The sequence below is a fragment of the Ascaphus truei genome, chromosome 13, assembly GCF_040206685.1.
Source record: "Ascaphus truei isolate aAscTru1 chromosome 13, aAscTru1.hap1, whole genome shotgun sequence".
Taxonomy (NCBI): Eukaryota; Metazoa; Chordata; class Amphibia; order Anura; family Ascaphidae; genus Ascaphus; species Ascaphus truei.
Window position 1 is genome coordinate 36,760,553 of NC_134495.1, and position 18,803 is coordinate 36,779,355.

General features: G+C 51.9%; 1 protein-coding gene across 1 annotated transcript in view; it reads right to left on the reverse strand.

Moving 5' to 3' along the window:
- CDH24 (cadherin 24) overlaps positions 1–18,803 on the reverse strand; it is a 110,090-nt gene that overhangs the window by 87,600 nt on the left and 3,687 nt on the right.

An 18,803-nucleotide genomic window follows, 5' to 3' on the forward strand; every position in this document is an offset into this window, starting at 1 on the left:
TCCTCGTACAGGGCCAAGAAGAATACGAGGTCCAGTACATCTTGGACTCCAGGATTTCCAGGGGATCGATCCAGTATCTGGTAAACTGGAAGGGTTTCGGACCGGAGGAACGCTCATTGGTTCCTCGCCACCGTCTTCACGCCCCCCAGGCTTGTCCGGCTATTCCATACCAAGTATCCATACAACCCATCCCTGAGTCGCCCGGAGGTCGCTCCTGAAGTGGGGGGTACTGTAAGGATCCGTGATCCTCGGAACGCTCCTTGCTTACCCCAACCCGCGACCTGGTGTTTCGCTTCTTCTGCCTCCTGCAGCACATCTCAACTGCCTGCGAATACCAGCATCCCATCTAGGGGCGTGCGCGGACCACACTCTGCATTAAATGCCGTCCCCGCTGGCCCCGCCTCCAGGCTGCACTCGCGCGGTGACGCCACCGTCGCACAGTGCAGAACCTTTCTTGCTCCTCTGCCTTTACTACACCTGTTGCTGATTCCTCTGCCTGTGTATACACCTGTGCTATCTCTCCAGCCAACCACAGCGAGGCATTCTCCTGAGTTTGCTCCAACCTCATTGGACAATCTCCCTTTATATGCTCAGCTGCCACATTGGCAATTTGGATGAGCATAAACCTTCCTGCTAGCGAAGTGTTCACTGCCGTCTTGCCTCCACAGTCCTGTCCTGCTCCTTGTTCCTGATCTTGGCTTCTCTTCCGGACTCAGCTCTTCTGTTCTCCTGACCTCGGCTACGTATGACCATCCGCACCTCTCCAATACTGACCAACAGCAAAGTACCATGACGATTCGCCTCTCTCCAATCCAGACCACGGCTAAGTACCTCCTACGATCTGCTACTCTCCAACACCGACCTCGGCAAGTATTACTGACCATCCAAACCTCTCTTACCCCGACCCATCTACCTCGACCAATCTACACTCCAGACTCGCCCACGCGGCGGTGGGTTGGTGTTATATCAAATCCCCACCTCGGCCTCGTCGTCACGCCTTGTTTGTGGTGAGCACTCCGTTACACCCAGATCCTATACCGATCATTTCATAATCACAGGCTTCCTGTGTCCCAGGCCCTATCCTGATCATTTCATAGACACTGTCTCTCTTTGTCCCAGACCCTATCCCGATCATTTCATATTCACCGGCTCCCTGTGTCCCAGACCCTATCCCGATCATTTCATAGTCACCACTCCCTGTGTCCCAGACCCTATCCCGATCATTTCATAGTCACCACTCCCTGTGTCCCAGACCCTATCCCGATCATTTCATATTCACCGGCTCCCTGTGTCCCAGACCCTATCCCGATCATTTCATAGACAGCGACTCGCTGTGTCCCACACCCTATCCCGATCATTTCATAGTCACTGCTCCCTGTGTCCCAGACCCTATCCCGATCATTTCATAGTCACCGCTCCCTGTGTCCCAGACCCTATCCCGATCATTCCATAGTCACCGCTCCCTGTGTCCCAGACCCTATCCCGATTATTTCATAGTCACCGCTCCCTGTGTCCCAGACCCTATCCCGATCATTTCATAGTCACCGCTCCCTGTGTCCCAGACCCTATCCGATCATTCCATAGTCACCGCTCCCTGTGTCCCAGACCCTATCCCGATCATTTCATAGTCACCGCTCCCTGTGTCCCAGACCCTATCCCGATCATTTCATAGTCACCGCTCCCTGTGTCCCAGACCCTATCCGATCATTTCATGATCACCGGCTCCCTGTGTCCCAGACCCTATCCGATCATTTTATGATCACCGGCTCCCTGTGTCCCAGACCCTATCCAGATCATTTCGTAGTCACCGGCTCTCTGTGTCCCAGACCTAATCCCGATCATTTCATAGTCACCGGCTCCCTGTGTCCCAGACCCTATCCCGATCATTTCATAGTCACCGCTCCCTGTGTCCCAGACCCTATCCCGATCATTTCATAGTCACCGGCTCCCTGTGTCCCAGACCCTTTCCCGATCATTTCATAGTCACCGCTCCGTGTCCCATACCCTATCCCGATCATTTCATAGTCACCGTGCCGTGTCCCAGAGCCTATCCCGATCATTTCAAAGTCACCGCTCCCTGTGTCCCAGACCCTATCCCGATCATTTCATAGTCACCGCTCCGTGTCCCAGACTCTATCCCGATCATTTCATAGTCACCGCTCCGTGTGTCCCAGACCCTATCCCGATCATTTCATAGTCACCGCTGCATGTCCCAGACCCTATCCCGATCATTTCATAGTCACCGGATCCCTGTGTCCCAGACCCTATCCCGATCATTTCATAGTCACCGCTCCCTGTGTCCCAGGCCCTATCCCGATCATTTCATAGTCACCGCTCCCTGTGTCCCAGACCCTATCCCGATCAATTCATAGTCACCGCTCCCTGTGTCCCAGACCCTATCCCGATCATTTCATAGTCACCGCTCCGTGTCCCAGACCCTATCCCGATCATTTCATAGTCACCGCTCCCTGTGTCCCAGACCCTATCCCGATCCTTTCATAGTCACCGCTCCCTGTGTCCCAGACCCTATCCTGATCATTTCATAATCACCGCTCCGTGTCCCAGACCCTATCCCAATCATTTCATAGTCACCGTGCCCTGTGTCCCAGACCCTATCCCGATCATTTCATAGTCACCGCTCCGTGTCCCAGACCCTATCCCGATCATTTCATAGTCACCGTGCCGTGTCCCAGAGCCTATCCCGATCATTTCAAAGTCACCGCTCCCTGTGTCCCAGACCCTATCCCGATCATTTCATAGTCACCGGCTCCCTGTGTCCCAGACCCTATCCCGATCATTTCATAGTCACCGCTCCGTGTCCCAGACTCTATCCCGATCATTTCATAGTCACCGCTCCGTGTGTCCCAGACCCTATCCCGATCATTTCATAGTCACCGCTCCATGTCCCAGACCCTATCCCGATCATTTCATAGTCACCGGATCCCTGTATCCCAGACCCTATCCCGATCATTTCATGATCACCGGCTCCCTGTGTCCCAGACCCTATCCCGATCATTTCATAGTCACCGCTCCCTGTGTCCCAGACCCTATCCCGATCATTTCATAGTCACCGGCTCCCTGTGTCCCAGACCCTATCCCGATCATTTCATAGTCACCGCTCCCTGTGTCCCAGACCCTATCCCGATCATTTCATAGTCACCGCTCCCTGTGTCCCAGACCCTATCCCGATCCTTTCATAGTCACCGCTCCCTTTGTCCCAGACCCTATCCCGATCATTTCATAGTCACCGCTCCCTGTGTCCCAGACCCTATCCCGATCATTTCATAGTCACCGCTCCCTGTGTCCCAGACCCTATCCTGATCATTTCATGGTCACCGCTCCCTGTATCCCAGACCCTATCCCGATCATTTCATAGTCACCGCTCCCTGTGTCCCAGACCCTATCCCGATCATTTCATAGTCACCGGCTCTCTGTGTCCCAGACCCTATCCCGATCATTTCATAGTCACCGCTCCCTGTGTCCCAGGCCCTATCCCGATCATTTCATAGTCACGCTCCCTGTGTCCCAGACCCTATCCCGATCATTTCATAGTCACTGGCTCCCTGTGTCCCAGACCCTATCCCGATCATTTCATAGTCACTGCTCCCTGTGTCCCAGACCCTATCCTGATCATTTCATAGTCACTGGCTCCCTGTGTCCCAGACCCTATCCCGATCATTTCGTAGTCACCGCTCCGTGTCCCAGACCCTATCCCGATCATTTCATAGTCACCGCTCCCTGTGTCCCAGACCCTATCCCGATCATTTCGTAGTCACCGCTCCGTGTCCCAGACCGTATCCCGATCATTTCATAGTCACCGCTCCGTGTGTCCCAGACCCTATCCCGATCATTTCATAGTCACCGGCTCCCTGTGCCCCAGACCCTATCCCGATCATTTCATAGTCACCGCTCAAGTGTCCCAGACCCTATCCCGATCATTTCATAGTCACTGGCTCCCTGTGTCCCAGACCCTATTGTCATGGACAGAAATACCCCTGTCTGCCTTTTCTGTTCAGCCCCCCTTTCCCTTGGCAGTTCTGCTTGCTAGCTGTACGTGGATTTACTTTCCTTGCAGTTTACTCCCAGTGCAGATGGAATGGATACATTAAGTAGCCTTTTTCCTTCCAAGCTGTCACACCCCTGGTTGCTTTGGCAACTTCTCCAGTCCTCCAGTTAATGGACTTTCCCATTTTCTCCCCTGTCTTTTTGCTGACAGTAGTGCAGTCTCACTCCATTTTAGTGTGACCCTTGCCCCTCACTTCCTTTTCCACCATTACCTCTGGATGAGTGAGCACTGCTGTAAACTCCTGTATGGTAGGATTATCTTTTCACCTGCCGTTAACTACCAAGCACACACAGAGAGACACTATCCCAACATCTACATCTCTACACAAGTACCTGTCTTTTACCCTGCTTTCCACAAATAAAGAAAAGAAACAGACTTGTTGTGCTTGGAAAAGAGGGCCGAGTTGACACTATCTGGGCTAAATCATCTTACACATGACCCCTGGCTTCCAGAATAGTGAAAAGATACCGGGTGCCTTACAGACACTTCCAGGAGCTGCTACTCCAGACTCCATGATATAACAGAGCAGTCTCTGCAGACAAAAAAGCACCAAGCAGCTTACTCTGCACAAGCAGCCTTTCAGACAGGGCAGCAAGCTTTAACCAGCAAACAACCTTGCACACGAGGCAACAGCTTTGCAGACAAACAGTGCTCTTTACACAAAACCTAATTGCCTTTCTCTGTCTGAGTGCACCCCCTGCACAGCCCCATAGTGAGGATCCACCATCCCACCTACCCCTGCGCACGTCCCCATGGCCAGCGCCATCAAGGGCCACGCCACAGGACACCCGCCAGGACACGGGTCAGAGCCACCGGACACCTGTGAGTACAGCTACCCCTACGCTGCACGCTGCAGGACACCGCTCGGCATCATCTGAGACAGACGCCCATCGCTGACACAGGTAAAAGACCGCACGCCACACGCACTGGCTAAAGGCCTACACACACCTACAGCATGGCAGAACTCAGAGCCTTATCAGACATCATGCAGGAGAGCGATCACTCAGACACAGAGAACGCTGCGCAACCGCAACAGGCGCAGGCACACGCAAGGCCCAAACGGACAGTCACACTGACACAAAAGGCCCGCAAAAAATACGAGTCTGACATTGAAGCGCACTGCGCTAAATTAGAGTTGGCCTGGGAAACAACCACACTTGGGATATGCAATGTCGCCGGCACTGGCAATTCTGTACAACAGCTCGAGCAGGCAATAACTCAATTGAAGATAGATCACTCGCGCTATCAAGCACTGTCACAGGCATATTTCACCTATCTAACAAGAACTAACAGGGAAGATAGCCTGCGAGACCGCAACCTGCAAAAGGCGATCGACCTAGCACGTGATGGCATTGTGCAGACCCCCATCATGGACGCCCAAAGCGAGAGAAAAGGGCTCCTCCTGGGGACCGCGTCACAGCGCTCAAGCATATCCAGACACTCATCAAGGTCAGCAAGATCAGCGCAATCTCACGCGTCAAGCGCAAGCGCAAACGCCACCAAGGCGTGAACCACCGCAGAGGCCGTACGTGCCAGGGCCGCATACGCTCAGAAAGAGTCAGTCATGAAACTAGAAAGGGTCCGCTTGGAGGAGGAGGAGCAGACAGCCGCTGCCACCGCCGCTGCAGCCGCGGCAGCCGCTGCAGCCACTGCACGGAAAAAGACAGAGGTGGACGTCAACCTAGAGGCCCTAAACCAAGAAAAGGAAGCTGCCGCCACCATAGCCCAAGCTGAAGTCCTAGAAGCAGCCGCGAGACAGGACGGCGGGGAGCAACCATACAGACGGATAGCCTCAGAGAATCCAGCCCAACGCACTGAAGACTACGTAAGGAGCCTCTTCAGTGTAAACACCAGCGCACCATCTCAACACGGATGGAGTGACTCCACAGACACCGAAGACTTGCTAGGCCCACGAGGAGAAGATGCTGTTCCTTCAATGGTACATGCTGCCTGGGATAGCCGCAGCCGCAACAGTGATCCACACGCCAGCGCGCACACGGATGCACCACAACAGGCTCGCAATCCAGGTACACCCACGCGGGAGAAAACAGCCCCTCACACTGGCCAGCAGCCATCACGTGTCCACGCCAAGGAAGAGGCGACCGCACAGACCCTCCCAGCAACTACCTCAGAACGGGACAAACACGCCGATGCCTCAGGCCTGACAGACATAGTCAAGTACATGATCCGGCGTGACCTGGTGAAAGCAGGACTCACCAGCTTCGACGACCGCCCTGAGAACTACCGGACGTGGAAGTTCACGTTCAAAGACGCAATCCACAGCTTGGACTTCTCAGCAAGGGAAGAGCTCAACCTGCTATTCAAGTTCCTGGGGAACGAATCCAGGGAGCACGCGAAGAGACTTCGGGTGGCCAACACGCATCAACCCCAAGTAGGTCTTGACCTAGTGTGGGAAAGGCTAGAAGAGTCCTACGGTAGCCACGAAGCAGTCGAGGATTCGTTCTTCAAAAGAATCGACAGCTTCCCCAAGATCACAACTAAAGACTACTCGAAGTTACGAGAGCTCGGGGACCTGCTGCAAGAACTGGAGTTCGCAAGGAAAGACCATTCCTTAATAGGTCTCAATGTCCTAGACTCAGCTCGTGGAGTGAGACCCATCCTGGAGAAGCTACCCTTCAACCTCCAAGAAAGGTGGATTTCACAAGGTTCCAAATACAAAAGGGAGAAGCAAGTCGTCTACCCCCTATTCTCATTCTTCTTGAGCTTCATCCGCAAAGTGGCAAGGACAAGGAACGATCCCAGTTTCATCTTAGTTGCGCAAACCACATACAGTGCAAGCAGCCTGAGGAACGAGAGACCAGTGACGAGATATGGTAACACCCAAACACCCATCTCGGTCCGCAGGACGGACGTGCCTCCCACGACCCAAACTACTCCCGATCAGTCGGTCCCCGGAAGCAAGGAACAAAGGGACCCAAACAGGGAATGTCCCATACACAAGAAGCCACACCCACTCAATAAGTGCTTTGGGTTCAGGATGAAGTCCCTAGAGGAACGCAAGAGGTTACTTGGAGAATTCAGAATTTGCTTCAGGTGCTGCGGTTCCACGACTCACCTAGCCAGAGACTGTAAAGAAGAGATCAAATGCACAGTGTGCGAAAGCGACAAGCACGTGACATCGTTACACCCAGAGGCACTGACACTCCACCAACCCAAGAACCCATCCTCCGTAGCGGAGCATGGCGGGGAGAAAGAAGAAGGAGAGTCAACATCCGTCACATCTCAGCGCACTGAGGTTTGCGGAAAAGAAGGCGACAAAATATCCTGCTCCAAAATATGCCTTGTCGCAGTACACCCCCATGGACAACCTGAGAAGGCTATTCGGATGTACGCAATCCTCGACGACCAGAGCAACTGATCGCTGGTCAGGTCAGAGTTCTTCGATATGTTTAACATACAAGACGGTGCTTCTCCTTACACCCTCAGAACGTGCGCAAGGCGAATGGAGACCACAGGGAGTAGAGTGAATGGCTACACCATATGCTCAATAGACGGCAAAGTGAACATGCCCCTTCCCACACTCATCGAGTGCAACCACATGGCCACAAACAGGGACGAGATTCCCACACCAGACATGGCACGCCATTACCCGCACCTCAAAGGAATAGTCAACTACATCCTGCCGGTAGAACAAGGCGCCAAGATCTTGCTGCTGCTCGGCAGGGACATCATGAGGGTACATAAAGTCCGTAAACAGCATAACGGACCCCACAACGCGCCATACGCCAAAGACTTGACCTAGGATGGGTGATAGTGGGCAATGCGTGCACCAACAAAGAGCACGGGCAAGACTATGTTGATGCTCGCAGAACGGTGGTGACAGAATGTGGACACACATCTCTCTCTGAACCATGTCTTGGCCATCTCCAAGTGACCGAAGGGCCAAGTGAAGAGAAAAGACAAGGTCATACACCTGAGATCAACAAAAACCCTCCTCACATCGGGGGGATGTGACAATGGCCTAGGATGCTCAGCAGTCCAGACAGCTAAGGATGATGAGTCGATTCCACCGAGGGAAGTAACCTCCCAAAGGTGACAGACAAAGGGATTGTCCAAAAGGCAATAAACAATCAAACGGTCCTCTCGCGAGCAATGGCACGACTAAGACATACAGTTGTTCCTCTCCACAGAGTATCAAGCGACAAAGCAGCCAGCTGCCACGGCTGGCATAGCCGCAAAAGATTGCGCCCTACAGGTGAAGCCATAGTGTCAAAAAGACTGTCCTCTCACACGTCTAAAAAGAGACAGCCACAGAGACATTTCATAAAGGGACTTACTAGGGCAAAAGAGACTGTTCTTCGTTAAGTCCAGGGAGAAAATAACCTCCTGATGGCAGTTAACAAAGAGACACAAAAGCGTTTCACCAAACTACGGGGAGATGTTCTCGTGCAAGAGGAATTGTCCTGGAACTAGATTCCATATTCCTCTGTCTTCCCCTTTAGTTATGGGATTCATTTCTCCCTTCTTTAGTTGCCTGTCAGTTTCCCCTGTCCCAGCAGCAACGCTGTATGTAAAATGCAACATTATTGCAACATGTCGTTTACACAGCCTGTGTTGGTTGCCTGCAGCTCATATTCTCCTAGCTGAGAGTGGGCTATTCCTACCCCCCTGTCCTTGCTGACAGTTAGTATAGTCCCACTTCCTATCTAGTGTGACCCTTACTCCTCATTTCCTTTTGACCCTGGACTCTGAGTGAGTAACTGCCTGCTATCACCCCAGCAAGGCCTTTTTGTTTTACACTGTCTCATTATTGATACACTGCACAGCAGACAGAGAAGCCCTCTCTCCCCACACTCCATCTACAAGCACCTATCTCCCTGTGTTTTCCCTCAATAAAACCAAGAAAGAGAAAAGGACTTGTCTGTGCTTTGGAAGAGGTGAGACACGAGTTAAGCTACCTGGAGTCATTCATACACCATTCGTGACCCTGGCTTCAGGATAGTAAAACAAAGACCTGTGTTGGGGAATCACACAGCAGCTACTACTCAAAGACTTTGTGCTATACAGAATAGTCCCTGCACACAAGGCAGCAGCTTTGCAAACAGACTGTACACACAAACCTAACTGCCTTTTTCTCTGTCTGAGTCCACCCGCTGCTCAGCCCCACAGTGAGGAGCCAACGGACATCTGTAAGTACAGCTATCCCAACGCTGCACGCTGCAGGACACCGCTCGGCATCATCTGAGACAGACGCCCATCGCTGACAAGGTAAAAGACCGCACGCCACACGCACTGGCAAAGGCCTACACACACCTACAGCATGGCAGAACTCAGAGCCTCACCAGACATCACGCAGGAAAGCGATCTCTCAGACACAGAGACCGCTGCGCATCTGCAACAGGCGCAGGCAGGCGCAAGGCCTAAACGGGCAGTCACACTGACACAAAAGGCCCGCGAGAAATATGAGACTGACATTGAAGCGCACCGCGCTAAATTAGAGTTGGCCTGGGAAACCATCACACTTGGGATAGGCAATGTCGCCGGCACTGGTAACTATGTACAACAGCTCGAGCAGGCAATAACCCAATTGAAGATAGACCACTCACGCTACCAAGCACTGTCACAGGCATATTTCACCTATCTAACAAGAGCTAACACGGAAGATAGCATACGAGAGCGCGACCTTCAAAAGGCGATTGACCTAGAACGTAATGGCATCGCGCAAACCGCCATCACGGAAGCCGAGAGTAGGAGAAAAGACCTTTTGCTGGAAACTGCATCGCAGCGCTCAAGCATATCCAGACACTCATCAAGGTCAGCAAGATCAGTGCAATCTAACGCGTCCAGCGCAAGCACAAACGCTACCAAGGCGCGAGCCGCCGCAGAGGCCGCACGTGCCAGGGCCGAATATAGTCGCAGAGAGGCAGCAGTAAGGGCAGAAAAAGCGCGCATAGAAGAGGAGGAGCAGAATGCCACTGCTACCGCTGCCGCTGCAAATGCCGCCGCTGCTGCTACCGCCAACGCCGCTGCCAATGCCGCCACTGCGCGTAGGAAAGCCGAATTTGATGCGGAACTAGAGGCGCTTAATCAAGAGAAGGAAGCCGCCGCCGCCATAGCCCAAGCTGAAGTCCTAGAAGCAGCCGCGCAACAGGATGGCGGGGAGCTACCGTACAGACGGATAGCCTCAGAGGATCCAGCCCAATGCACTGAAGACTACGTAAGGAGCCTCTTCAGTGTAAACACCAGCGCACCATCTCAACACGGAGGGAGCGACACCACAGACAACGAAGACTCGCTAGGACCACGAGGAGAAGACGCTGCTCTGTCAATGGCATACGCTGCCTGGGATAGCCACAGCCGCAACAGTGATCCACACGCCAGAGCGCACACGGATGCACCACAACAGGCTCGTAATCCAGGTACACCCACGCGGGAGAAAACAGCCCCTCACACTGGCCAGCAGCCATCACGCGTCCACGCCAAGGAAGAGGCGACCGCACAGACCGTCCCAGCAACTACCTCAGAACGGGGCAAACGCGCCGACGTCTCAGGTCTGACAGACATAGCCAAGTACATGATCCGGCGCGACTTGGTGCACGCAGGACTCATCAGCTTCGACGACCGCCCTGAGAACTACCGGACGTGGAAGTTCACGTTCAAAGACGCAATCGACAGCTTGGACTTCTCAGCAAGGGAAGAGCTCAACCTGTTAGTTAAGTTCTTGGGGAACGTATCCAGGGAGCAAGCGCAGAGACTTCGGACGGCAAACGCACATCAACCCCAAGTAGGTCTGGACCTAGTGTGGGAAAGGCTAGAAGAGACCTATGGCAGCCCTGAAGCAGTCGAGGATTCACTCTTCAAAAGAATCGAGAGCTTCCCCAAGATCACGAGTAAAGACTACTCGAAGTTACGAGATCTTGGAGACCTGCTGCAAGAACTGGAGTTCGCAAGGAAAGACCATTCCTTAATAGGTCTCAACGCCCTAGATTCAGCTCGTGGAGTGAGACCCATCCTGGAGAAGCTACCCTTCAACCTCCAAGAAAGGTGGCTTTCACAAGGTTCCAAATACAAAAGGGAGAAGCAGGTTGTCTTCCCCCCATTCTCATTCTTCGTGAGCTTCATCTGCGAAGCGGCAAAGACAAGAAACGACCCCAGCTTCGTCTTAGGGGCGCAAACCACATCCAGCGTTAGCCACCCGAGGAACGAAAGGTCAACAGCAAGGTGCAAGGACTCCAGAACACCCATCTCGGTCCACAGGACGGACGTGCCCCCTACGACCCACGCGAGTCCCAGCCAGACGGCCGACAGGGACAAAAAACCAAGGGACCTTAACAAAGAATGCCCTATCCACAAAAAGCCGCATCCACTTAACAAGTGCTTCGGATTCAGGATGAAACCCATAGAGGAGCGAAAGAACCTACTCAGGGAATGGGGAGCCTGTTTCAAATGTTGTGCTTCCACAACTCATTTATTCAAGGACTGCAAAGAAGCTATGAAATGCACAGAGTGCGATAGCGACAGGCACATAGCCGCTCTACACCCGGAAGCTATGAAGCCCAAAGCAAGCAAAGCCCCTAACCCTCCGACAAAGCAGGGCGGGGAGGAAGAAGTGGGAGACACACCCCCCCCGACATCAGTAGCATCCAAATGCACAGAAGTATGCGGAGAAGGAAACGACGGTAGATCTTGCTCTAAAATATGTCTGGTAGCAGTGCACCCAGAGGGACAACCCCAAAGAGCCAAACGGATGTATGCAATCATCGACGACCAGAGCAACCGATCGCTGGTCAGGTCAGAATTCTTCGATATGTTCGGCATACAAGACAGTACTTCTCCTTACACTCTCAGAACGTGCGCAGGGCGAATGGAGACTACAGGGAGAAGAGTGAATGGCTACACCATATGCTCAATAGACGGCAAAGTGAGCATGCCCCTTCCCATACTCATCGAGTGCAATCACATGGCGGAAGATAGGACTGAGATCCCCACGCCAGACGTGGCGCGACACCATCCCCATCTAAAAACCATTGCCGATCATATCCCACCACTAGACGAAGATGCCCAGATCCTGCTGCTACTTGGCAGAGACATCATGAGAGCACACAAGATCCGCGAACAGCGAAATGGGGACCACAACGGCCCAAGTGCCCAAAGGCTCGATCTAGGATGGGTGGTAGTTGGAGAAGTATGCATAGACAGGATACGAGGACCCGACAACGTAGGCGCCCTACAGACAAACTTGTTGGAGAACGGTCGTATATCCCACTTCAAACCTTGTCCGAACCACTTTCAGGTCCACGAGAAGCTCGAGACCAAAAGGAACTACGGAGACGCGCCTGTGGCAAGAAAATACCCCAATGACCTAGGGAGTACAGTGTTCCAGACAACAAAGGACGACGACAAACAGGCGCCATCAATGGAAGACAAAGAATTCTTGAGGTTAATGGATAAGGAGCTCTTCAAGGACGAATTGGGCAGTTGGGTGGCCCCACTACCTTTCCGCTCGCCAAGAAGACGCCTCCCAAACAACAGAGACCATGCTATGTCTAGGCTCGCTTCGCTCCGCCGTAACCTACAAAGGAAACCGGAGACCAAGGAACACTTTGTGGCCTTCATGCAAAAAATCTTCCACAGTGGCCATGCAGAGTCGGCGCCCCCAATGAAAGAAGGCGAAGAATGCTGGTACCTCCCGTCGTTTGGCGTCTACCACCCCCAGAAACCTGGCCAAATCCGAGTGGTATTCGACTCCAGCGCTCAGCATCAGGGAGTCTCCCTAAACGATGTTCTCCTCACCGGGCCGGATCTGACGAACAGTCTTCTGGGAGTGCTGATCCGCTTCCGCAAGGAACCTATCGCCGTAACCGCAGACATTCAACAGATGTTCCACTGCTTCCTTGTGCGAGAAGACAACCGTAACTACCTAAGATTCCTGTGGTACCAAGATGACGACGTAGAAAAAGAAATCACGGAGTACCGCATGAAAGTACATGTCTTCGGGAACAGCCCATCACCTGCAGTGGCAGCCTACGGCCTCAGAAGAACGGCCCAAGACGGAGAAGCAGAGTTCGGGAAAGACGCCAGGAGCTTCGTCGAAAGAGACTTCTATGTGGACGACGGATTAAAATCAGTTCCCACCGAAGAAGAAGCCGTAGATCTACTCAAGAGGACACAAAAGATGTTAGCGAAGGCCAACCTAAGGTTGCACAAAATAGCTTCCAACAGTGCCACAGTGATGAAGGCGTTTCACGCAGATGATCAAGCACCAGATCTCAAGAATTTGGATCTGGGGACCGACACGCCTCCCATACAGCGGAGCCTGGGGATAAGCTGGAATCTTAAAACAGACACCTTTACGTTCCAGGTAGTCATCGAAGAAAAACCCTTCACACGTCGCGGAGTCCTGTCCACCGTTAACAGTCTCTACGACCCGCTAGGATTCGTGGCTCCTGTCACTATACAAGGGAAGTCCCTCCTCAGAGAAATGTCCTTCGAAAAACAGGAGTGGGACACCCCACTACCTCCAGAAAAACGGAAAGAGTGGGAAACGTGGAAACACTCCCTGAAGGCCCTCGAGCAACTTCAAATCCCACGCCCCTATTCACCTATATCTCTCACCGCCGCACACAGCAAAGAGCTTTGCGTGTTCTCAGATGCCTCCACCAAAGCTATAGCAGCGGTGGCCTACCTAAAAACCACGGACGTGGATGGAAGTTGCCACATCAGGTTCATCCTTGGCAAAGCTAAGCTGGCGCCACAACCTGACCATACTATACCCAGACTCGAGCTGTGTGGTGCAGTGCTAGCAGTAGAACTGGCGGAGCTCATCGAGAATGAGATGGACAGCAAACCAGATGCCGTCAAACTCTACACAGATAGCAAGGTGGTACTGGGATACATCTACAATAAGAAAAGGAGATTCTACGTATACGTAGCTAACCGCGTAGAAAGAATCAGGAAGTCAACCCAACCAGAACAATGGCACCACGTGCCCACAGAGCAAAATCCCGCAGATCACGCCACCAGATCAGTACCCGCATCTCAACTGCAGAATACGTCGTGGCTCACAGGACCAATGTTTCTTGCGCAGCCTGCAGAAACGCTACCAACCCCAGTTGATGATTTTGAACTCGTGGATCCCGAAAAGGATACGGAGATAAGGCCCCCACAAGTATCCGTGGTACTCACCAATGTATCGCACAAAAACGCATTCGGATCACATCGATTCCAACGCTTCTCAAAGTGGACGGCCCTTCTGCGAACAGTAGCCCATCTCGGGCATATAGCCTCCTCCTTCCGCCAGACACCAGACGGTAAAACTACCGGTTGCCACGGCTGGCACATCTGCAAAGAGCTGCGCACCGTAGAGGAAATTACAAAGGCTAAGGAAACTGTTCTCAGTCATGTTCAAAGGGAAACATATGCGGAAGAGATCAATTGCATTCGCGGAAAGAAGAGTGTTAACAAAAACAGTCCACTTTGGAAGTTGAATCCCTTCATCGACAACGACGGCCTCATGAGAGTAGGAGGCCGCCTCAATAAGTCCCAACTGAGCAGGGAGGAAAGCAACCCTCTTATCATCCCTGGCCGGCATCACATCGCCACTTTGTTGGTGCGCCACTACCACGAACAAGTCATGCATCAGGGACGACACTTCACCGAAGGCGCCATTAGGGCGGCGGGCATTTGGGTCGTTGGCATGAAAAGGTGCGTGGCCAGTAATCTCCACAAATGTGTTAGGTGCCGAATGCTGAGAGGCAAAAGCCAAGACCAAAGGATGGCGGATCTACCTGTCGACAGACTTAATACAGAACCCCCCTTTACCTATGTAGGACTTGATGTATTTGGGCCCTGGATGGTCATCTCGCGTAGAACTAGGGGCGGACTAGCAAACAGCAAACGATGGGCGGTACTCTTCACCTGCATGAGTAAGCGAGCGATACACATCGAGGTTATAGAATCTATGGATGCTTCAAGCTTCATAAATGCCCTCAGAAGGTTCTTTGCAGTCAGAGGACCAGTTAAACAAATACGCTCCGATTGTGGTACCAATTTCGTTGGAGCATGTAAGGAATTACAAATAGACAATAAAGACAATAGTATCAAAAGATACTTGCGCGACCAAGAGTGCCGTGGACTTTTAAGAGACATTGTGGTGCATCAAGCTAACCAAGAGCTACGCACCCACCTGGCTTCCCTTACTGGAAAGCCTGGCCAAAGGACTTTGATGCCAGTGGTACCGACCGGTATCACGTTGCTATGGAAATATGGACCTTTGCAGTATATCGTTATGTTGTATGTATTGCACATATGTTCCACATAGCTTGTTATATAGTGGTATCTACAGATACCAGACGGGGAGTGTCCTGGAACTAGATTCCATATTCCTCTGTCTTCCCCTTTAGTTATGGGATTCATTTCTCCCTTCTTTAGTTGCCTGTCAGTTTCCCCTGTCCCAGCAGCAACGCTGTATGTAAAATGCAACATTATTGCAACATGTCGTTTACACAGCCTGTGTTGGTTGCCTGCAGCTCATATTCTCCTAGCTGAGAGTGGGCTATTCCTACCCCCCTGTCCTTGCTGACAGTTAGTATAGTCCCACTTCCTATCTAGTGTGACCCTTACTCCTCATTTCCTTTTGACCCTGGACTCTGAGTGAGTAACTGCCTGCTATCACCCCAGCAAGGCCTTTTTGTTTTACACTGTCTCATTATTGATACACTGCACAGCAGACAGAGAAGCCCTCTCTCCCCACACTCCATCTACAAGCACCTATCTCCCTGTGTTTTCCCTCAATAAAACCAAGAAAGAGAAAAGGACTTGTCTGTGCTTTGGAAGAGGTGAGACACGAGTTAAGCTACCTGGAGTCATTCATACACCATTCGTGACCCTGGCTTCAGGATAGGAATGCACCAATGACCTACGGTGCACAGCGTTCCAGACAACAAGGAATGACGACAAGCAAATACCATCAAGAGAAGATAGAGGATTCCCGAAGTTAACAGTCAAGGAGCTCTCTAAAGACGGACTAAGCAGTTGGGTGACTCCGCCACCATTCCATTCACCAAAAGGACGCCTCCCGAACAATGGAGAACCTGCCATCCCTAGGCTCACTTCACTCGGCTGCAACCCACAAAGGGAGCCGGAGACAAAGAATCAAATTGTGGTCTTCACGCGGAAGAGATCCCTTAGCGGACACGCAGAACCAGCGCCTTCAATGAAGGAAGGTAAAAAATGCCGGCACCTCCCATCATCTGGTGTCCACCACCGTCAGAAACCCAGCCAGGTCTGGATAACGTTCAACTCCAATGCTCGACACCAGGAAACTTCTCCAAACGGGGCACTACTCACTGGACTAGATCTGACAACCAATCTTCCAGGGGCGTTGATCCGCCTCCGCAAGGAGCCAAAGACCATCTCCTTCAGCCAAACGCTAGGTGATAGGATGACAAACTACCACAACTGGCACTCCCACGAGGCGATGCACTCTGTAGAGAAAACTACAGAGTCAAAGGGACTGTTTTCTCACAAAGGTGAAGGAAAACAGTGCAAGGGATCAGTTAAACAAATACGCTCCGATTGCGGCACCAATTTCGTTGGAGCATGAAAGGAATTACAAATAAACACTAAAGATAATAGAGACAACAGTATCCAGAGATACCTGCGTGGCCAAGAGTGTACGTGGACATGCAACCCTCCTCACTCCTCTCACATGGGCGGAGCATGGGGACACATGATCGGGGTAGCCCGGCGTATCTTGGACTCTATGATGCTGAAAACCGATTTAACTCGACTTACCCACAAAGTGTTAACCACATTTATGGCCGAAATATCAGCGATACTTAATGCTAGGCCTTTGATTTCAGAGTCAACAGATCCAGAATCGCCAAGTATTTTGACTCCAGTAATGCTGCTAACCCAGAAAGTAGGGAACATCCCCACCCCAGTCGAAGGTTTCAAACCTAAGGATATGTACAAACGACAGTGGAGACGGGTGCAGCGCTTGGCCAACACATTTTGGGATCGCTGGAGACGCGAGTATCTGGTGACCCTCCAAGAACGCCATAAATGGCAAACGATTAAACCAGATATCCAAGTAGGAGATGTGGTTCTGTTGAAAGACAAACAAGAGACTATCATCCTAATGGCCAAATCAGACTATGATAGGGAAGAACTGAGTACTAGTTCTATGGACTCTGGGAGACATTGTGGTGCATCAAGCTGACCTAGAGCTGTGCATCCACCTACCTTACCAAGAAGGCAAAGGACGTCAAGCTGGTGGTACCGGCCGGTATCCCATCGTTATGTGGACATGAAGTTGCTATGTTATGTTATATTGCACATATGTTCCACATACACCTTAAATAGTGGTATCTCCAGATACCAGACGGGGAGTGTCATGGAACAGAAATACCCCTGTCTGCCTTTTCTGTTCAGCCCCCCTTTCCTTTGGCAGTTCTGTTTGTTAGCTGTACGTGGATTTACTTTCCTTGCAGTTTACTCCCAGTGCAGATGGAATGGATATATTAAGTAGCCTTTTTCCTTCCAAGCTGTCACACCCCTGGTTGCTTTGGCAACTTCTCCAGTCCTCCAGTTAATGGACTTTCCCATTTTCTCCCCTGTCTTTTTGCTGACAGTAGTGCTGTCTCACTCCATTTTAGTGTGACCCTTGCCCCTCACTTCCTTTTCCACCATTACCTCTGGATGAGTGAGCACTGCTGTAAACTCCTGTATGGTAGGATTATCTTTTCACCTGCCGTTAACTACCAAGCACACACAGAGAGACACTATCCCAACATCTACATCTCTACACAAGTACCTGTTTTTTACCCTGCTTTCCACAAATAAAGTAAAGAAAAGAAACAGACTTGTTGTGCTTGGAAAAGAGGGCCGAGTTGACGCTATCTGGGCTAAATCATCTTACACATGACCCCTGGCTTCCAGAATACCTATCCCGATCATTTCATGATCACCGGCTCCCTGTGTCCCAGACCCTATCCCGATCATTTCATAGTCACCGGCTCCGTGTCCCAGACCCTATCCCGATCATTTCATAGTCACCGCTCCCTGTGTCCCAGACCCTATCCCGATCATTTCATAGTCACCGCTCCCTGTGTCCCAGACCCTATCCCGATCATTTCATAGTCACCGCTGCCTGTGTCCCAGACCCTATCCCGATCATTTCATAGTTACCGCTCCCTGTGTCCCAGACCCTATCCCGATCATTTCATAGTCACGGCTCCCTGTGTCCCAGACCCTATCCCGATCATTTCATAGTCACCGCTCCCTGTGTCCCAGACCCTATCCCGATCATTTCATAGTCACCGCTCCCTGTGTCCCAGACCCTATCCCGATCATTTCATAGTCACCGCTCCGTGTGTCCCAGACCCTATCCCGATCATTTCATAGTCACCGCTCCCTGTGTCCCAGACCCTATCCCGATCATTTCATAGTCACCGCTCCCTGTGTCCCAGACCCTATCCCGATCATTTCATAGTCACCGCTCCCTGTGTCCCAGACCCTATCCCGATCATTTCATAGTCACCGCTCCCTGTGTCCCAGACCCTATCCCGATCATTTCATAATCACCGCTCCCTGTGTCCCAGACCGTATCCCGATCATTTCATAGTCACCGCTCCCTGTGTCCCAGACCCTATCCCGATCATTTCATAGTCACCGCTCCCTGTGTACCAGACCCTATCCCGATCATTTCATAGTCACCGCTCCCTGTGTCCCAGATCCTATCCCGATCATTTCATAGTCACCGCTCCCTGTGTCC